This window comes from Podarcis bocagei (assembly GCF_964188305.1).
Source record: "Podarcis bocagei genome assembly, chromosome: 10".
In the NCBI taxonomy this organism is placed as follows: domain Eukaryota; kingdom Metazoa; phylum Chordata; class Lepidosauria; order Squamata; family Lacertidae; genus Podarcis; species Podarcis bocagei.
This window is the reverse complement of record NC_138135.1, coordinates 67738686-67760964: the sequence shown is the minus strand read 5'-3', so window position 1 is coordinate 67760964 and position 22279 is coordinate 67738686.

Here is a 22279-nt window from a genome sequence, read left to right as displayed (position 1 = left end):
TTGGGACAGGGGCACGGCAGGAATTTTCCCACTTGGCTGATTGGCTGGTGCCATTTGGGTTTCGCCTGCCACATAGCAAATCGTCACAACTTGTAAGGTTGCGGATAGGCTCTGGTTCAGGTGATAGGGATGGGTCAACGCTCTCACCATCCCTATGTGAAGGGCATTCCGTTAAAGGAATCAAGGGACTCGATGGTTTGGTCAACCCCTGAGAGGGGGTTGTGCCCGTGCCTGAGTCCAGGGGGCATTTGCGTGGCGGAGATAGCCTGTTCCCGGCTTTCCGCTTATCCAGGTGTTCACCCTTGGCTGACCTATGCTGGTGCCCTGGGTCAGCGCTACCTGCAACAGTACAGGGAGCTAGTCGAACCAGAGCCTATGCAACCACTCACTTGCTGTAATCAATAAAGTTGTGGCCTAACTTCTGCCAAAAACCAAACCAAAATTTGAGTCTTGTCTGAATTTATTTAAGGGGGAGGTTTAAAGGTCTGAACATGCAAATAGCTTATTTACGTATATATACAACCTGGAGTTTGCAATGGAGGGGGTCACAGCACCAGCAACCAGCACTCCAAAACATGCCGACTTATTCCATAGCAGCAGCAATAAGCCCAGCACCATTCTTTCTCTGCAGCCTATCTTGCACTGCAAGGCGCAACCCTGGATATGGCAAAGGGATATGGCATGGAAGACAATGAAAACCCCACCTCTCTGTCCACCGATCTGTTGTATGTTCTGTCCGTGTGCGTGTGCCAACTTAACGTGCAGCCAAAGGTGTTGTGAAAGCTTTCACTGCAACTGATCGCCCAGCTGACAGCTTAAAACAGGAAAATTGGATTACCCATTCGGCGAGATGATTGGCTGCAGTGAATTTTCAAAATACCTTGAGCAGAGCACATGCGCCCACCACCATCACACATGCACAAATATGGCTAAGGGAGAGGCCATTGTTTACATTATTACAGACCCTCCAAGTGTCCCTATTTTCCAGGGACAGTCCCAGATTTACAAAAGCCCTCCTGGTTTCTTTTTTGATCCCAGAATTTCCTTAGGATGTCCCTATTTTCACTGGAGAAATGTTGGAGGGTATAGAGTTATGCAACTCCTGAGCCTAGGAGATTAGTAACTATACAATCTTTAGAAGACATCTGAAGGGCGTATAGGGAAGTTTTTTAATGTTTAATGTTTTATTATTATTTTATATATGTTGGAGTGGCTGGGGCAACCTAATCATATGGGGCAGGAAAGAAGAAGAAGAAGAAGAAGAAGAAGAAGAAGAAGAAGAAGAAGAAGAAGAAGAAGAAGAAGAAGAAGAAGAAGACATCCCTGTTTTCCTTGGAGAAATGTTGGAGTGTATGTCATTATTGCAGTTTGGTCACTTAAATGCTTTTGTGGCTATCAGCCTAACCATATAATCTTCTCAAATTATGAGAAGATTATAATTTGAGTTCCAAGGGATTTACTCCGAGATAGCACTGGTGCATAAGGCAGTCATCCTATACACTGTTTCTGAGGAGTAAGTCCTACTGATCTCAGTGTGGCTTACCTCTGAGTAGACACGCATAGGCCTGCACTGTAAATGTTTTTCATTAGACTCTGTTTTATACCATTGATACCTAGGAATTGAATGTCGTTTCAAAGATTAATGACCTACAAGCTGTGCACATGTGCACCAAACCAGACTTGCAACTCAAAATCTATCGCCACCTTGAGCAGAAATTGGATTTCTGTTTCTCTCTCTCTTTTTTCTGACTTCCACCTGCTACACTGAGCACACAGTTGCAGGCTGGCAGAGTATAAACATCTTTATCTGTCTCTCACTTCCCTCCTTCCTTTGTGCTGTGACTTTACCCTGTCACACTCACGTAGCCACAGACTTCTCTTGCTTGTATTTCAGTTAATAGACTTTTTTTCCTGGTTCATGCCCCCTTCGGGGGTTTTATAAGGCAAGGCAATGTTGGGTGTTATTTAAAACAAGGCAAGCGTTTTATTTATTTATTTGTTCTAATAAATACGGAATGGAAATGTTCTCTTCCAGAAGATTGGAGCGCTTTGACTGATTAGAATTGGGGGGGGGAGGGTAAAACAAACAAACAAATAAAAAAGGTTAGAATGATTAAATTTGCCCACGGCACTTTCCATACAATTGAAATTGTGCCTCTTTTTCCTAGAGAGTATTGCAAAGGACAGACTTTCTGCCTCCGTCGCTGTCTGTATTTCTCTTGGCTTGTATACTCTTGCATGCCAGAGTGTTGATTTGGATACCCATCAACCTGTATGTTCGCTAGGCACGTTTGAGGAGAGTATTGGATGTGGTAAGCACATCGCTATAAGGAGGCATGTTTCAGGCAAGGCGGATAATAAACTGATGTTGGCGTGCCGTATTGCTAAGAGGGCCTGTAACTGAGTGATTAGTCCATACATAAAAAGTACTGTGTTTTAAAGCACAAAATTGGTTTGTTTATAGCTGAGTTAATAGCTTGGGAATGGGAGCTAGCCAGCCCACCCCCATCCTGTTTCATCTCATTCACATATCGCTAGCATTGCTTAGGACTGAGGTGGCATTAATAAAGAAAGAAATGTTCTTTCCTTACTGTTTCTTCCTATTTACAAGGATTCTTCAGATTCTAAGGCTACACGGTTGGAAGCCAGTTTCACAACTGCCTTGTGCAGAAGCGAGGGAGGGAGGGAGGGAGAAGAGAGAAGGTTCAGCTCTGAGGGTCTTCTGGTGGTTCCCTCACTGTGAGAAGTGAGGTTACAGGGAACCAGGCAGAGGGCTTTCTCAGTAGTGGTGCCCTCCCTGTGGAACACCATCCCATCAGATGTCAAGGGAATAAAGAAGTATCTGACTTTTAGAAGACATCTGAAGGCAACCCTGTATTGGGAAATTTTTAATGTCTAATGTTTTACAATTTTTTATGTGTTGTAAGCTGCCCAGAGTGGCTGGGGAAACCCAACCAGATGGGCAGGGTATAAATAAATTATTGTTGTTGTTGTTGTTGTTGTTGTTGTTGTTATTATTATTATTATTATTATTATTATTATTATTATTATTAGGTTTGGAGGTTTAGTGGGAAACCACAAATGTACTTTCCCCTTACTATCTGTTAGTCTCAACCCTGCCTTCTTCTGATTGTAGGCATGCGACAAAAAGTGCTCTCAGGAGATCACACACACATATCACAACTTTCTTTAAGGACCTCAAGGTAGCATACATGGTTGTCCCTCCAGCACTAGACTAGGCTGAAAGATAGTGACTAGTCCAGACTTTCCCATCCTGGTCACATCCAGATGTTTAGGGCTACTGGCTAGGATGGACAAGAGAGGAGGAGGAGTAGGAGTTTGGATTTGATATCCTGCCTTTCACTCCCCTTCAGGAGTCTCAAAGCGGCTAACATTCTCCTTTCCATTCCTCCCCCACAACAAACACTCTGTGAGGTGAGTGGGGCTGAGAGACTTCAAAGAAGTGTGACTGGCCCAAGGTCACCCAGCAGCTGCATGTGGAGGAGCAGAGACGCGAACCCGGTTCCCCAGATTACGTGACTACCGCTCTTAACCACTACACCGCACTGCAGTCCAAAACATCTGGAAGGTACCAGGTTGGTTGGGGAATAATAATAATAATAATAATAATAATAATAATAATAATAATAATAATAATTTATTTATACCCCGCCCTCCCTGGCCAAAACTGGGCTCAGAGCAGCTAACATCAAATATGTAACATATTACCATAAAATCAAGCAATCAATTAAAATACATTCTAAAATCATAGAATCATAGAGTTGGAAGAGACCACAAGGGCCATCGAGTCCAACCCCCTGCCAAGCAGGAAACACCATCAGAGCACTCCTGACATATGGTTGTCAAGCCTCTGCTTAAAGACCTCCAAAGTAGGAGACTCCACCACACTCCTTGGCAGCAAATTCCACTGTCGAACAGCTCTTACTGTCAGGAAGTTCTTCCTAATGTTTAGGTGGAATCTTCTTTCTTGTAGTTTGGATCCATTGCTCCGTGTCTGCTTCTCTGGAGCAGCAGAAAACAACTTTTCTCCCTCCTCTATGTGACATCCTTTTATATATTTGAACATGGCTATCATATCACCCCTTAACCTCCTCTTCTCCAGGCTAAACATGCCCAGCTCCCTTAGCCGTTCCTCATAAGGCATCGTTTCCAGGCCTTTGACCATTTTGGTTGCCCTCCTCTGGACACGTTCCAGTTTGTCAGTGTCCTTCTTGAACTGTGGTGCCCAGAACTGGACACAGTACTCCAGGTGAGGTCTGACCAGAGCAGAATACAGTGGCACTATTACTTCCCTTGATCGAGATGCTATACTCCTATAATCAAATCAGAATCAAAGTGAAATCTAATCAGATGGCAACCTGCAAATTAGGGATGGGGACCTTAAATGCTCACCAGGCCTGTTTATACTGATCTTATATAAGCCTGTGAGAAAAGTTGGGGGGGACACTTTCATTCAAGTTCTTATAAGGAGAGAGGGGTAGTCAGACTGGACCCCGGCCAAAGGCCTAGTGGAACAGCTCCGTCTTGTAGGCCCTGCAGAAAGATGTCAGATCCCGCAGGGCCCTGGTCTCTTGTGACAGAGCATTCCACCAGGTCGGGGCCACAGCCAAAAAGTCCTTGGCCCTGGTTGAGGCCAGTCTAATCTCCTTGAGGCCTGGGACCTCCAAGACATTATTATTTACGGACCTTAAGGTCCTCCGTGGGGCATACCAGGAGAGGCAGTTCCATAGGTACGAGGGTCCTAGGCCGTATAGGTCACAGTCACCCAGTGAGCTTTGCAGCTCAGTGAGAGTGTGTTCTTTGGCACCCCCAGTCTTAAACTGACACCCCAACAACTCTACCAGACTTTGCAGTGGTGGTGCAAGATGGAGTATAAAAATGGAGGCAGATGCTCATGTCTTACCCGGGCTGCGAACTCGCTGTCTGGCACCTCTCAGTTTAGCTCCCTCTCTGCAATACAACGGTAAGCATGCTGGATTCTGCTCCAACACAAATGTGGTCTGGATCTGCCCATTTTGATGGATCAATACAAGGCAGTCAGATGTTGACCACCTGCACCACTGGGTTTCAAAGTGGAGATTTAGTGCCATTTACAATTAACATTGAGGGACGCGGGTGGCGCTGTGGGTTAAACCAGAGCCTAGGACTTGCCGACCAGAAGGTCGGCGGTTCGAATCCCCACGACGGGGTGAGCTCCCATTGCTCGGTCCCTGCTCCTGCCAACCCAGCAGTTCGAAAGCACGTCAAAGTGGAAGTAGATAAATAGGTACCGCTCCGGCAGGAAGGTAAACCGCGTTTCCGTGCGCTGCTCTGGTTCGCCAGAAGCAGCTTAGTCATGCTGTCCACATGAGCCGGAAGCTGTACGCCGGCTCCCTCAGCCAATAAAGCAAGATGACCAGAGTCGGTCAAGACTGGACCTAATGGTCAAGGGTCCCTTTACCTTTTACAATTAACATGGAGAAAAGAAGAGAAAAGAGGTGAGGCATGCGTCGTCCGTGCAACAGCTTCTTTTGTGCAACTATATGCATAGTCATTTATAATTGTCTTTTTTTACAAAGAAAGAAAGATTAATAGGAGACAATTTACCGGTTGAAAGAATCTCTTTCCATTTCAAGGGGCTGGAGCAGGACGAGTGCTTGGTAGATTACTATCTTGTTGTACACTTTGATCATAAAAGCGCTGATTGAAATGTTGGTCAGCTCTATTCAATCTGTGTGGGTATCCTGCAGTTTTGCCAAAGAGTTCTCAAGTCTACGGTGATTCACTATCTTTTCAAGTCAGGATAATTCTTTACTCGGTAAATATATACTTCACAAACTGCTGAAGGGCGGTGGGGGGGCATCGCTGCCATCTTCGATGCATCTAGAGAAATTTAGGTCAACAGCAGGCTGTACGTTTTACATTTTTTCACAGCTGTGGCAAATTGGATACAGTGTCGCCATTTAATCCACTTTCTCCTTCAACCCTCTCCTCACCAATGCAAAAAACCATCCTTTCAAAAAGCACAAACTGTATTTTGGAAAGCAGATGCAAATATCATTGCAGCACATCCTTGTGGAGTACTGAATACCCATCTGGAGAAAAGGGAACAGAGGGCCAACTGAATCATCCTGCCTAGTCTTAGCCGCGCATGCAGCCAAGTTGAAGGTTTCATCCATGATTAAATCACAGACAGAAATAACTATCGCCACTATTCACCATTGACCATGCATAGAACAGAACGAGCCAAATGGTAGGCGCTCCTGCCAGCTGGAAGCCTTGCACTCCAAGATGGGCAGCTATTTTTAAATGCTTGGAATTTTTCTCTCTCTCCCCTGCCTGTGTAGCATAGCTGCATTAATTTCAAATGCTCCCACTTCCTTCATATGCTGCAGCTTCCAAGCACATTGAAGGGGAAATCTTGCCAATGGGGTGAACAGCCAACTTGAGGATCGCCGGATGATTCTAAATATGTAAAAGAGAAGGAAGCGGTAAGTGCAAATAAGCTTGAAAAATTGGAGAGACGCTTGAGATCAGAATGGTTCTACTTTTCAAACTAATGACTTAATACCAGCATTCTCAGCCTACTGCCCTCCCGTTGTGGTTCGGTTCAGATGTGATGCACAGCTGAGCTAGATCGGAGTCTGGTGATAAAGTGCCTAAGAATTCCACCAGGGTTGCTGGAATCTCTGACTGACTACCGAGATAGCTAGCCAGAGCAGGGTGGAACAGTACTTTGGGTGGGAAAATAAAGGGATCAGTTTTCTGAGAATGTTAAGATAGTACAGTGGTGCCCCACAAGATGAATGCCTCGCAAGACGGAAAACCCGCTAGACGAAAGGGTTTTCCGTTTTGGAGGTGCATCGCAAAATGAATTTCCTATGGGCTTGCTTCGCAAGACGAAAATGTCTTGCGAGTTCCTGCGGGTTCCCCCCCCTTTCCCCCCTTTTTCCCAAGCCGCTAAGCCGCTTATCAGCTGATCCGCTAAGCCGCTTAACAGCTGATCCGCTAAGCCGCTTATCAGCTGATCCGCTAAGCCCGCTAAGCCGCTAATAGCGCTAAGCCGCTAAGCCGCTAATGGGCTTGCTTCACAAGACGAAAAAACCGCAAGACGAAGAGACTCACGGAACGGATTCTTTTCGTCTTGCGAGGCACCACTGTACAGTGGTACCTTAGGTTACAGACGCTTCAGGTTACAGACTCCGCTAACCCAGAAATAGTACCTCGGGTTAAGAACTTTGCTTCAGAATGAGAAGAGAAATCGTGCGGCGGTGGCAGTGGGAGGCCCCATTAGCTAAAGTGGTACCTCAGGTTAAGAACGGTTTCAGGTTAAGAATGGACTTCCAGAATGAATAAAGTACTTAACCCGAGGTACCACTGTACTGAGATGGTTCAAGAGACAGCAGAGGGTGTGTTGGTTCTCTTTGTGTAACATCCAGTCTGAGGAAAATACCTACAGCTGGAGAAAGGAGTCTCTGAGCTTAGATTGGAAGACCGTGTTGAGTAGAAGACCTGGGAGAGTATTCAGACAGGAGTTAACTGGAGGGGCTGAGTTTCAGCCAGGAGAAGTAGAAGCTGAGAAGATACAGTCTACATGAGTCTCCTTTCAGTCAGGAGGGGAGAGATCTTCTAGATAGAAAAGAATCCTAAACCAGTTAAGATGGGTGTGGTCATTTGCTGGGTCTGTTATACTGCTAGAACTACCTCAGCAGTGTGAGTGTGAGAAGGTTGGGAAACTTACAGAAAGTACCACCTTGTTTTAGAACCAAAGTATTAAGCTGTAACACCTACGCAACAACCAAGTTAAGGAACTGAAGTAAAATAACTGGAAATAAGCTGAGCATTTACCATCTAGTCTAGAAACCTGTAACATCTAACTGAAGAGTAATTAACTTAAACTAAGCAACTGAATTTAAAAAGAAGCTGTGTGTTTACTATCTTGGAAGCCTGTAACATCCACTGGATTTAGTATAATTATCAATAAAGTTAGCTGTTTCCTGAAAGAACATTATCTCCTATACAGTGGTACCTCGGGTTAAGAACTTAATTCATTCCGGAGGTCCGTTCTTAACCTGAAACTGTTCTTAACCTGAAGACCACTTTAGCTAATGGGGCCTCCCACTGCTGCTGCACTATTTCTGTTCTCATCCTGAAGCAAAGTTCTTAACCCGAGGTACTATTTCTGGGTTAGCGGAGTCTGTATCCTGAAGTGTCTGTAACCCGAGGTACCACTGTATATTGACTTTTGCTCTATCCTTGACTGAAGTCCTGAAGTAGGGCTTGCCATTGTGTCAATTTTTCAGACAAGCACCTATAAACAAATAACCTCATATTTTGATTAAGTGGTTATCCAGTATAGTTTCCAGTTCTCCAGACTCCAGGCTTACCTATCTGTGAAATGTTTCCATCTTCTTGTCCCTTGACAGCCATATTTAGCCTTCAGTGAAGGATTAAAAAGAGCTTTTGGGATGGTCAAATCTACATTGTTTCCCAGATCACCTCTATATACATACTTGTTGAACCTTCCCAAATTACTCCAAATGGCCAAGGCAAGACTTCCCTTTGCAAGAGCCATGCCAATTCTTCCTCAGCAAGGCTTCAATTATGTTTCATCATTCTAATTTGTTAAATAATGCTTTCCACCAATTTACCCACTACAGGTGTGGGGCTTTTATTTCCCAGCTCCCCCTCCAACCCAATCCCATTTTTTAAAAATTGGCATTGTTTTGGCTACCGTCCCACTTTCCATTAAGGAGACTAATTTTAGTGACAAATTGCATGTTTCTGTTAGAGGATTAGCGATTTCACAATCGAGTTCTTTAAGGTTTATGCCATCTGGAGCCAGCAACTTGCTAATTTTCAATTTGTGAATGAGCCCTCGAACCTCAGCTTTTGTTAGCTCTGGTTGTCTTAGTCCTTCAGACCCCTTACCCCAAGTAGTTCAGACTTCCATTTTCATAATAATAATAATAATAATACATTTCTTGACCTTTCTGTTTAATTCCTTCTGACCATATGAATGGTGGTTCCTCACGCACTGAGACTTCCCTACCTTTGCTGCCTGAGGCTTAGTTTCCAGAAACTGAATCTAAGACCTTCCACAATCCTAACCATCTCTCCTCTGAAATATGTCCTATTGAATTCAGTGGAGTTTACTCCCAGGTAAGAAGAATTAATTTAACTGCATTTACATCACCTCTCCAAACAGGAGCTCTCTGAGTGTCTCCCAAAGGAAAGGACAAGTAATATGAAATTTAAAACATTCTTAAAAATGTACTTCAGGTATGCTTTCACAAGAATATGCTCCTTATCATACAGACAGTGCAAGTGCATATATATTGTGGGTCTGAGAAATTTAGTGTGCAAGCCCTTTAGTTTTGAGAACTGCAAAACCCACCTACAAATACTGGCAGATCTTCTAGGAAATAGCCAAAATGTAACCACCCAAACAGGCACAGTTGAGCTTTGGAAAATGCGAATAAAATTTCATATTAATTGTCCTTTCCTTTGGAAGACACTCAGAGAGCTCCTGTTTGGAGAGGTGATGTAAATGCAGTTAAATTAATTCTTCTTACCTTGGAGAACTTAATTCGTTTTTGAGGTCCGTTCTTAACTTGAAAGTGTTCTTAACCTGAAGCACCACTTTAGCTAATGGGGCCTCCCGCTGCTGCCACGCCGCCACCAACCGATTTCTGTTCTCATCCTGAAGCAAAGTTCTTAACCCAAGGTACTATTTCTGGGTTAGCGGAGTCTGTAACCTGAAACGTCTGTAACCCGAGGTACCACTGTACTTAATAGGCTTCCAGGATCCTAGTTACACAGGAAGAAAGAGGAAAGCTCTTTTAAAACAAAAATCAAAACTCCCCAAGTGCAATATGGGACAACATGGAAAGAATTTGAAGTGTGCCTTTAAGCTTTAGCTGTGATGTTTGTGAAGGTCCTCTCTGGAAGACACAAGATTTACCCACCCGGGAAGAATGGCAGATGAAGCTGATGGACTACATGGAATTGGCGGAAATGACTGGCAGAATCCGAAACCAGGGAGAAGAGTCGGTGGAAGAAGAGTGGAAAAAATTCAAAGTATATTTACAGAAATATTGTAAAATTAATGAATGTTAGAAGGATGCTGGAATGAAGTTACATGGTTTTAGCAGAAATGTTATAAAGAACTAAGTAAAAATAGATTGTTAATGGGCCAAAGTGTAAAACTTAAGGTCAGATTGTGTTAAGATAAATTATAGAACAAAAATTGAGAAAGATGGAAAGGATTTGCTGAAATAGCTAATTGAACAAGAATACAAAAAAGGGAGGTGTGAGGAGGTTGATGATACAAGTAAATGAAAGGTAGAGATATAGAGATATTGGATGTGTTTTTTAAATGTTTTTGCTTTTTTGTTGTTGTTTTGTTGTATTGTTTTTTTCTTTTTCTTTTTGATGTATTGTGAACTTTTTACTGTTTCTTTCTTCTTTTTTCTGTAACTATTAAACTTTTAATAAATATCTTTTAAATAAAGAAAAAGTGAAGGTCCTCTCGTGCAGCTGGTCACCCATGAACTTCATGCTGCAGTGGTAATGCCAGCAGGACCTGCCCTGCAGATATGAACACCCAGGCAAGTTCATATAGGAGGTCTATGTGCTTTGTTGCGAAGAAAGTTAGCTGGAGGCAGGATTGCAATGAAAGCGCCACTATCGCTGCCAGATTTCCAAGTGTAGATAGATCACAGCAGTGGATTCATTATCCCGAAGAAGGCGTGCATGCTGTTTTAGATCTCAGCATTTCATTAGAAGTGGGGAAACCTGGGAAAACAAGTTAATGACAACTTGAAATCTGCAGCATTACATTGCAGAGCGAGAGCGCTTGTCATGTCCGCCAGGGAGGTCTTGGCACCTTTCCACTTTCTACCTATAAAGTTGGTCTTATCATAACATAACTTTACAAAAGGGGGGAAAATAGAATAACACTGCCAAAAATTACTGAGAAATGTGGAATATATTTTTTCCTGGGTTGTTGTTGTGGTGATGTTTCTCCAAACCAAAAACACTGTAGGATAGAAGACTTGAGAGACCATGTAAACAAGCAATAATAATAATTATATTATTTGTACCTTGCCCATCTAACTGGGTTGTTAAATTTATTAAATATAACAAATGTGATGATGATGATGATGATGATGATAATGATAATAATAATAATAATAATAATAATAATAATAATAATAATAATAATAATAATAATAATAATAATTTATTTATACCCTGCCCATCTGGCTGGGTTTCCCCAGAAACTCTGGGCGGCTTCCAACAAAAAACTAAAATACAATAACCTATTAAACATTAAAAGCTTCCCTAAACAGAGCTGCCTTCAGATGTCTTCTAAAAGTTTGGTAGTTGTTGTTCTCTTTAACATCTGGTAGAAGGGCATTCCACAGGGCGTGTGCCACTACCGAGGAGGCCCTCTGCCTGGTTCCCTGTAACTTGGCTTCTTGTAGTGAGGGAACTGCCAGAAGGCCCTCGGCGCTGGACCGCAGTGTCCGGGCAGATATGCAAAGCAACCTAAAATACTAGATTAAGCAATTCAGATTCATCCGGGCAGGTGAATTGTCATAAATGGGGGCAGGAGTCTTTCTCTCCCATCTCCTGAGCAAGTTTTCAGTCACATGTTGCAGTCATGCACCAGGGTTGGGAAAGAATTATCCCTCTCTATTACATGTCTCTTGGGTGTGTGAACTGGACACTGTGGCCCCACTGGCCAGTGCTGACTCTGGTGTGCCTGCAAAGACTAAAGAGCACCCCCATGCCTAGGATATTCATGCAACTATTTCTTAAATCCTCTCACCTGCCCAGACCAAATGCCAATTAAGCCAAATTAAAGAATGCCTCTCCAGTCACACAGCCAACACTCAACAAAGTGAAGTACGGTGGTACCTCAGGGTAAGAACTTAATTCATTCCGGAGGTCCGTTCTTAACCTGAAACTGTTCTTAACCTGAAGCACCACTCTAGTTAATGGGTCCTCTGGCTGCCGCCGTGCCGCTACTGTGCGATTTCTGTTCTTATCCTGAAGCAAAGTTCTTAACTCAAGGTACTATTTCTGGGTTAGCGGAGTCTGTAACCTGAAGCGTCTGTAACCCGAGGTACCACTGTATGTGAAAAAGTGGAGTCTGAAGAGCCGATTAGGGCTCCCCCCAAAATTCCACCTCAGCCCTGAAAGAACGACTAGCAAAGCCCACATTGCATGTCAAGGCCCTGAGCCCCCCCATTTCTTGGATAATAAAACACACGGACACCAGTATTTTGGGTTAATGGGATAATTAAGCCTACAACAGGAGGGACCCCCAGCCTCACGGCTGTTTAAATAGCCTGAGCCACACACCCCGGCCTGAGCCACACCCGCCGACCTTCTGATTGGCAAGTCCTAGGCTCTGTGGTTTAACCCACAGCGCCACCCACATCCCTACAATTAAAAGTAGAAGTTGACAAATGTGTCCTCTTCTTTGCTCTTCAATATATAGCAACCCTAGCTTCAAAGGAGGTCAGGGATGATAGGAGCACTGGCGGAGGAAGAGGAGTGTGGGGGAGGAAGAGGAGTGTGGAGCGCGATCCCAGTAGGGTGGCATCACGGCCGCCCCCCCCCCGCTTGCGGGCAGCACCCCCATGCCCCTGCCTGCTCTCCTCCCCCTGGTGCCGGAATATGAAGCTCTGCCACTGGATGGGAGTTGTAGTCCCAAAACATCTGGAGGGCCGAGTTTGCCTATGCCTGGCCTAAAGGCAGCAAGCTGGGAGAAAAGAGGCAAAGGTTTTAGCTAGAGAGTTGATCCTGTATCAAGGATGCTAAGTAACTAACGCAGCTTCCTTTGTGCCAACAAACCTGCTATTTCCCATCTGCTGGTGGAACATGTTGTCTCAATTTGAAAAAGAAAGAAAGAAAAGAAAACTCCAAGGTACAGTGTATTTGGGGTCCAAACACTGTATTCAACTGGCACAGATGACGAATGGTGAATTGAGCCATGTTTACGCAATGAATCTGGTGCACATCAGATGTTTTATCTATCAGATGCAGCAGACAGCAGGCAGCAAAAGATCATGGATGGAACAGCCAGCACAGATGTGGCTGCTATCACCGCGTCCAACTCAAGGACGCCAACAGGATTCTCTGGACCCAGATTGGGTCATCTGACCCACTCAAAAGAGGGCAGAAATGTGAATAAAATTTGCATTTGCTTTGTGCCATGCGCAATTTCACATCCTCAGAAATCAATCAATAGCTATTTGTCATTCCATCCAATTTAGACCTTATTATTACCACTGGGAACATTCCCTTGATGCAGAGATTATAAAAGTCATTTATAATTTGTAAAAATAATTTATTTCAGAACACGAGTAGATGAGAGGGGTGGGTCCCTTCTATCAGGAAATATTGATGCACTCTTATCATGCCCATGGCAACCCTGATGCTTTCAACTCCAAGTGCCTGATTTGTCAAGCATTCTGACTTTAGGGAAGTTTTTAATATTTAATGCTGTATTGTTTTTAACACTCGATTGGGAGCCACCCAGAGTGGCTGGGGAAACTCAGCCAGATGGGTGGGGTATAAATATATTATTATTATTATTATTATTATTATTATTATTATTATTATTATTATTATTATTATTATTACTACTGCTCCACTATGCACTCAGCTTCTGCCATCTGGCGACCTTGACGTAGCAGTGCCCGTGTACCTGTGGAGAAAAAGTTAACCTGCAAAAGAAGTCTTAACTGAGGGTGGGTAGGGTGGGAGAAGCTCTGGAGCCAACTGACGATCCCCAGGTAAGATCCTCCCCCTATTGTGAGGGCAGGTAGTCCCTCCCCCTACCTGGCCTGATCACCTTCGCAATGCCTCCCCAGGCAGGATTGGGCAACTGGCTGAGGTAGGCGGAGACCTCCAGGTATCCCACCTGGGGAAGGCAAAGCCAAGCCTGTGCCAATGGTGCTGCATAGGGTCCAGGGGGCTGCGTGCGACCACGCAAAGGGCGCCCCCCATTGTATGTGGGGAGCGGTTATTCTTATATTCTTACAATACCATCTCTAAATCTCTGAATAGCATTCAGAGTTATTCTCTCATCTTGCAGAACTCCTCGAATATATATTCCCCCCCTTTTTTTTTGGTAGAGTTAATGTGATGTTCTTGCTGGATGTGTTTTCAATTGCTAAGTAGCTTCCCTTCCTAATCAATTATCTTCCTAAACTGTGTTTTCTACACTTTTGCATAGTTGAAGCATCCTTGGAATGCACCGCTCTAATTATCTCATATATGCATAATGTAAGGCATAGCATAAGAAAAAAGCTCAACAAAAAAGAAAATCTCTAGTGCTACATCACATCCAGAAATGTTGATGTGTTCTTAGACTCTAATGGAGCATACAACAAAAACAACTATTTATACCTTGGATGTGGTCTTATTATTTGTTACCGTTTCTTTAAAGAAAATATTTCCCTTAGGCTATGATTGTAATTCTAGTCTGTAGCCACCTTTGCAAAAAAAGGATCAAGGCTGCAGAAGAAACGCACTGTCCCTTCCACCGTTCTTCAAAGTTGTCAGGCAAAAGAGAAGATCATAGCAGGGCTATCAAAACCGAGTTTCAAGACCTGTCAACTTGATTTGTTTGGATTTGGAAGGGTCTTTTTTGTTCATGCTTTGTTGAAATACCTTTCTGATTTCTCTGCATGTTTCTGGCAAAGTGGCTCAAGGCATCAGAGCATAGCCTAAGGGGATTTCTTCCTTGGGACCTCTTAGGAGGTTGCAGATCTATAGGTACCAACCTTTCCCTGTTTGTTGCTACTGGCATTAGGAGCACACGTTATCTAGTGCCAGGTAACATACTTTGGAAGACAACAGGGTTGCTAATAATCCTACAAAATGAGACCTGAATATCAGTGAGGTGTGGTGTTTTTTTTTTTTTTGTAATATCTGGATGCTAGGAAACGTTTGGCTTTGATTCTGGTCAACAAAACAGGAGAGGATTAAGAGCTTCTGAAAATATGCTTGTTATATATCTGCATCAGGTTCACAGTTAAGGTCAGAGAATGAGCTAATCTAGAAAAAAAAAGATCTTTTATTAAAGTGTTTGTGGTTGTTCTAGTTCAAGAATTGTGCTGTGGAATCCTCTCCCTTTGGTTTTACAGGGGAAAATGTTTATATACTTAAACAACACTTTTCACAGTTAATTTATGTGACTTGTAGCCATGAAACTTATATTTCTTTATTGTCTGCTGATGCATCACTGAGTTGTTTGAAGGAAATGTAAAATACAAAGGTGAGAGGCAAGATAATAACAACCTTGACACCTAAACTCTGCCCATCAAATTATACCTATCTATCCAACCAACTTTGAAGATCGCTGCAGCTTACAGAAAAAGGACAAGTGATCGTGTTGGAAGTCATGAGAAGGATTAAATCATTTTTACTGTTCCCTGATCTGTAAGTCAAATATAATCTCGCAAATGCTCCAGATGGCAGGCTAACATCTTGCTTCTTTGCTTGTAGACTCGAGAACGATGACAGCGCTTCACTTGGCAAGCTTATTGGCACTTTTCCTCCTGACATTGTACTGTCTTGCCAATAGACTATTTCTTTTCAGGTAAGGAGTGTGACCTAATTATACTAGCAAACTGGCAGTCCAGCGTCCATAAATTCCACTTGAGGGCTGGTTTATGTGTTATTCCAGTCACATGGAAGCCACCAGGAAATGGTTGTCCAGATAGTAACAATACCCATGGAATTCTGGGCAGATTAAGTTGATGGACTAAGCCAAAATGGCAAAAATGACCAGCAAGATCAGAAACCAGGAAGTCCGAACATTTAATAAGGAATGGGGGAAATTCATAACTTACCTCGGAGACCATTGTAAGCAGTTCAAATCAGTAGCAGGATTGCAATAACACTTGTAATGTAACGAGAACTATGGACACAACGGAGATATAAAAATTTGGATGGTTATCAAAGATGCAGAAGAAGGGTTTGACAATGGAACCCACAGAGGGGGAGATGGGAAGTCTAGAGAGATTTGTGGGAATCTTGTACTGTTGGAATGTGTTGTGGTATGACTTTAAACTTTAACATGTGAAACCAAATAAGCAAATTGATGGGGTGGGGGGAATACCCATGGAATTCTGAAAAAATTTTTTTACCTGTCATCATGCATTCTTTGTCACACATTCTGTCCTTTCATGCCCATATAAAGTGGTTGATTGCAGGCTTCTGTAGCATGAGCTGAAGGCAGATGGTTGTACACCCATCACTCAGTAAATAGCTAACTCAATTGCGTTAGTATCTGACCACAGAAGGCCTTCACCTTGCAGAAGCTAAGCAGCTCTGGGTCTAGTTCGTGTCGTGATGGCAGAATGCTGGTGGGAACCATGCGCACGCCACTTTGGGTTCCGTGATGACATGAAAATGTAAGAAAGTAAAATAAGGATAATTTTGACACACATCTGCACCCAATACAACTGAATGAAGCAAGGGGATAGTAAATATAGTTTAGTACAGGGGTCAGCAAAATTTTTCAGCAAGGGGCAGGTCCACTGTCCCTCAGACCTTGCGGGGGGCAGGACTATATTTTGGAGGGGGGGAATGAACAGATTCCTATGCCCCAAAATAACCCAGAGATGCATTTTAAATAAAAGCACACATTCTACTCATGTAAAAACACCAGGCAGGCCCCACAAATAACCCAGAGATGAATTTTAAATAAAAGGACACATTCTACTCATGTAAAAACATGCTGATTCCCAGACTGTCTGTGGGCCGGATTGAGAAGGCGATTGGGCCGGATCCGGCCCCCGGGCCTTAGTTTGCCTACCCATGATTTAGTAGATGTGCAGACTCTTTAGGCAGCTAACTTCTAATGTGAGTATATGCTAATACCATACTTTCCTGTCTATTAGACACCCCCGTGTATAAGGACCCCCTCCCTATTTTGGGGGACTCAATTTTAAGAAAATGAGGGGAGATGGCCCCAAGTTGTTGAGCCTCTCCCCCCACGCAGCTGCGGGCAGGAAACACTCCCTAGATCATTTCCCGCGTGTAGGTAGGGAGTGCTTCCTGCGCGCAGCAGCATCAAGGGAAGTTGCGCTGCAGCCAGCCGGCCGGTTGGCTGGAGAACACCTTCCGCCATGCTGCTGCGTGTGGGAAACAATCCAGGGAGTGCTTCCCGCGCATAGTGGCATCGAGGAAGCTGTGCACCGCCAGCCCATGCCCCCAGATCGCTCCCCACGCACCGTGGCATCTCCCCCCATGCCAATATCCGTGTATTGGACGAGCCCAGTTTTGTGACATAATTTTTGTGTCAAAAAACCTTATCCAATACACTGAAAAATAAAATAATAATAATAATAATAATAATAATAATAATAATAATAATAATAATAATAATAATAATAATTTATACCCCACCCATCTGGCAGGGTTTCTCCAGCCACTGTGGGCGGCTCCCAACACAATATTAAAAACACGATAAAACATCAAATGTTAAAAAATTCCCTAAACAGGGCTGTCTTCAGATGTCTTCTAAAAGTCAAATAGTTGTTTATTTCCTTGACATCTGATGGGAGGGTGTTCCACAGGGTGGGTGCTACTACCGAGAAGGCCCTCTGCTTGGTTCCCTGTAACCTCACAGTGAGGGAACCTCAAGAAGGCCCTCGGAGCTGGACCTCAGTGTCCGGGCTGAACGATGGGGGTGGAGACGCTCCTTCAGGTATACTGGGCCGAAGCCGCTTTTTTCTACCATATTAACAGCCACTTCTAGTAATCCTAGGCTAACTCTTTGGGTGGCTCCGTTCCAAAGTATCACTGGTCATTTAGCAAAGGTGATCAAATAACCAAATCACAGATCAGACAACATGAGTATAAGCTTTGCCCTTGACTGTCCGGCGCATTAAAAGTATCATCCAATTCATCTCTATTCAGAAGCTAGCTCCCTTGAATTCAATAGGGTACGAGATTATAGCCTTAGGTATGATATCACATTTTTAATAATATATGCTCTTCCTTCCCCTCCTTCTCCTATCTCCTCAAGATAGGTGGGGAGTGACAGATGGATATATAATTAAATTTCTCTAGCAAGCCCTATAATCTTATTTAGTTTAAATGTGCTGATTAAGGGTACACACAGTGCTGGATTTACATATAAGCTAAACAAGCTATAGCTTAGGGCCCCACTCTCTTGGGGGCCCCCAAAAAAATTTAAAGGAAAAAAACTTGGATGTATATTTCCAGAATATAAGATAAAAAACAAATAAAATAAAACCTACATACAGCAACAGTGTTTTGTGTTATGTAGGCTCCTATGATGCTAGCCTGCTCCCTAAAATATTGCTGCTTTGCTCATTTCTATATATAGGGTGCCTGCATTCTGCATGTGCAAATGGCTTTAGATACCTATTAGGTCCATAAATTACCATATAGCATATATTCAACACAAAAATCAGTGACAATTTGTTGTTGACAAAGGACAGCTGGACGTATAAAGCGCCACATTACCTTCAGTAGCTTTGGGTTTCATCAGACCTAAATCCAGCCCTGGGTACACACATAGATTTATTTCTTCCTCATATGTCATTGCCAGGATAAATATAAAATTAATGTTCAATGGAAGACAGGCAAAATATTATGCAAAAATGTATCATGACTTGAACATTTTAATGTATTTATTCCCTCTCTGTCCCCACTTGTGTGAGTAGATGTACAAAAATAATAATTTAAAACTAACGGTTAAAGCATGATGAGTTTTAAATGATTGACCTGTTAACATGTATCCAACCCATCTCACAGCCAAAACTAAGCTGAAGCACAAGGATTTAAGATTATCTGTTTCCATTTACGTCAATGTGAGCCTAAGCATGTTTATTCAGAAGGAAGTCCTTCTTCTGCGATTTACTCCATAATATGTGTGCATAAGATTGCAGCCTAAATCCATATGAAGTTAACATACCAATTTAACCAAGCTCTAGAGAATTAAGGCTTAAACTTGCTTTCGAATAATGGGTATTGCCATGATTGCTAGATGCAGGACATCCCAAAAAGAAACCCTGATTTTAAAAGATGGAAAATCAAGACGAACCAAGTGTTGAGCTGAAAGAATATGGCAATAATGTACAGTAAGAGTGGTGAACTGTTTTACGTCCGCATAGTTCACAGTTTCTGCCTTGAGAAAATGGTAGAAGCAATCCGCTTCTGAGCACGCACAAAGGTGTTGGTGATTTATGCTTGGTCACACTCAATGCCCATGTAGACAAACTGCAAATGAACTTGTAATCAGTTTTGGTTTGAATTCCAATAATTTTACAGTTCACTAGAGAGAAAGACCCAGGGTTGGTACACATCCAGTCATTTTAGAACCTTTGACCAACTTTGAGTTTTGGCAGCATCGTTACAAAAGAATAGTGGCTTTTCCTTGCATTTTCACTGTAGGTATGGCTGGCAAAATGTGTAGCATTCTTTTGTTACACCTTTTTGTTGTACCCGTAGCTCTCGTTCTGTGATATTTCCATCCTCTTATTTCCTTGAATCCCCCTTTTCTCTTTTTCAAACATCTTAGCTCATGTCTGATGTCCACTGAACTGCATTTGGATAAAGCCTAAATGGAAGGCTAGATAATTATCCCTCCTCTTTAATCCAATTTGACTTTTTCCTCAGATTGCAACTATTTTCATTCTTTCAACTTTCTCATCCAAGTTATGTGTCGAGGTCCCCAAGGCCACCCCAATAACTCACACATCACACAGAATTTTTTTGTTTAAGGTTTTTGGCATAATTTTGGCCACAACTTTATTAAATTACAGAAATGTGAGTGGTTGCTTAGGCATTGGTTGCGACTATCTGCCCCTCCATGGGGGACAGAGTGACATTCCGCATGCCTGCGAAAGTCAGAAAAGGGGAATACACTTGGGGGTAGTGACGGAGCAGGGAACCTGCCCTCAGCCCTCCCCAAATGCAACCAGGGGCTTTTTGCATGGCCCGAGCCCCTTGCTAGGGTGGACAAAAGCAATAGTGAGCCCCTAATTCCTTTAACAGAATCCCTTGTAGCAGCAGCATTAGAGGGGCAGAAACAGCCAATCCATGCCCCTCAACCAACCAAACCATAAACCAATGCCTAACTGCAACCTTACAAGTTGTGACGATTTGCTACACAGTAGGCAAAAACCAAATGGCCCCAGCCAATCAGCCAGATGGACAAAATTCCTACCGGGCCCCTGCCCCAAGAGCAGACGACCCCATGACAGGCATAGCAAGGTCAAAGCGAACGACCCTAATTCTAGGGAGGGGGGACGGGCAATCTGATGCATGGGCGAAAAGAGGAAGCTCAAAGCTGAGTGCAAGGAATTTTAGCATTTCTGGCTGTCAATCAACAAATGGCAACATTAACTTCTTCCCAACGACAAGGGAAGCCCAATTGCATCAGTGCCAATGATCAATTAGCCCACCCCACAACTTTGGAGTGTCCTGTCGGCCCCCACCGCAACACGTGCTCTCCACGAAGGAGAACACGCTTTCTCCCACAGCTGTGCCACCAAGTCACCCCACAACCCTCCTTCTTCCCCCAAATTCTCTCCCATCTAAGAATTGTGATTTTAGTATTGAGAATTACAACTGTATTTGCTGTGAAAGCTCTTTTCTTTGTTACCCCCTAAAGTACCTTACAAGGACACTTCTCTATGCAAACTGAGTGCGAATTATGCTTGCTTCCTTTTTATATTGGCTAGAATGCTGGAAGGACTAAGCTCCACCTGTCTTCAGACTGCCTTCTTATAGAACAGGTCCAGGGGCATAATGGGGAGAAATTTCCCTAGAACACCATTTGAACTAAATTATCCCAGGCATTCATGTTCCAGAAGGGATTATTCCCTGAACATTGAAGAGTCATATGCAAATGGATGGTGTCCTCCTCTTAGGTTTGGAATGAAAATGTTTAGAACAATTTAAAATAAGCAATCTTTATACTCTGGTTTCACCTCAGATCATATAAATCATTCGCCTTTTACTAAAATAAGCAATCTTTATTTCATTTATTTAAGGTGTTTTCTGGTTAAGAATTCATTCTGCTACACAGCTCTAAATCCTTCTTATTTATTTATTATTATTTTTCTTTTTGGCTGGTTACCTTCTTCTTGCTGTATTTCTGCAAATGATCTACCAGCTGTTGTTATTAAAATCTGCTATATGCATCTTGTCACTGTTGTTGCTTTAATTTATTTATTTTCTCTACTTGTAATTGTGCTAGCACAAATGTGAAGGTGTTATAGGAATATTTTAATTGAGTTTAAAATAGTTGTCCATAAAATAGTCTTAAAGGCAGTTCGCGTTTATAGCTAAGTACTTTATTATTTGGCTGTAAACCAAATGTAGATTCAAATTGTGGGGAGGAAAGGTATCAGAATAAATGAAGGAGCAATTGGAAAGCGAGTTATTTAGGTTCATTCTTTCCTTTTAGGTGCTCTGTGTAATTGAGATAAAATTACCAGTTTACACTCACCCAGTTTCATTGTAGTCAGTCTAGTCTAAGCAATTATTGACTCGCTGCTACATTATAACCAGCTCATTTGACAACTCTCATGTATAAATGAATTCTTTAAGCACTTCAGGACTCATTGTAATTAGAACGAAATAACTGTTTTAGGGCCTCTATAGAAGATAATTTGCATGTCACATAAACTACAGCCAACCAGGGGGACAGTGCCGAGATTTACATTTTCTGAGAACAGCGAAACCTGTCTTGTTTTCTGCTATACACTGAACCAACAAAATCCTAACCCCCACATCTGATGTATTGACTAATCACCTAAGGCAGTGACCTGGTGGAAAATGGTAAGCAAGGCAAGCCCTGCTAAACCGGGTTACTTTATAGCAGTGATGGCCAAACTTGGCCCTCCAGCTGTTTTTGGACTACAACTCCCATCATCCCTAGCTAACAGGACCAGTGGTCAGGGATGATGGGAATTGTAGTCCCAAAACAGCCAGATGGTCAAGTTTGGCCAGTACTGGTTTATAGGGTTGGAGCTTAAGCATCAAAAGGATTCCCTGTAAAGGGTCCAAATCAATGAACAATGTGTTAAGCTACACATATAGTGAAGCTGTGGCTTGGACAGAGTTTAACACACTAGACACACTAGAGCCAGTGTGGTGTAGTGGTTAAGAGCGGTAGACTTGTAATCTGGTGAACCGGGTTTGCGTCTCCGCTCCTCCACAAGTAGCTGCTGGGTGACCTTAGGCTAGTCACACTTCTTTGATGTCTATCAGC